The sequence below is a fragment of the Chrysochloris asiatica genome, unplaced genomic scaffold (assembly GCF_000296735.1).
Source record: "Chrysochloris asiatica unplaced genomic scaffold, ChrAsi1.0 scaffold00225, whole genome shotgun sequence".
NCBI classification, from domain to species: domain Eukaryota; kingdom Metazoa; phylum Chordata; class Mammalia; order Afrosoricida; family Chrysochloridae; genus Chrysochloris; species Chrysochloris asiatica.
In genome coordinates, this window is record NW_006408743.1 from 1006646 (window position 1) to 1007198 (window position 553).

Genomic DNA, 553 nt, shown 5'->3' on the forward strand with positions numbered 1-553 from the left:
CAACCAGATGAATTGGCACAGTGGCAGCAGCAATGACCTCAAACATGGCAACAATTCTGAGGTTGACACAGGACCAGGCAATATTTTATTCTGTTGCGCATAGGGACACTTTGAGTGTGTGCCAACTAAGTGATATCTAACAACAAGAACAACAACAACAAAAAGACTGTGGGTGTAGCGCTAAAGCTAGCAAGGCAAAAGATAATAAACAATGCTTTTCTGACAGCGGTGGTTAGGGATACAATGCTGAGAATTGGCACTGATATATGTGCTACTGAGCATACTTCAAACAATTTATATAAAGCAAGTGACTCCTAATATGTAATCGAGGTAACATTGCTATTACATGAATTTTCCCAGGCAGTACTAGAAGATGAGTTTACTTACAGTAACAGTAATAATTCAACTCCAATTACTTCTGCTTCTTATAATGTGCTCTTCAAATATTCTTTGGATCTCTAGGGACTTGTATTGTTGAATTGACTATATAGATGAATTCTTTGTCCTATGTTCATTGAGAGTGGGTTCTATTTCCTCGCCTCTTGATTCTGAA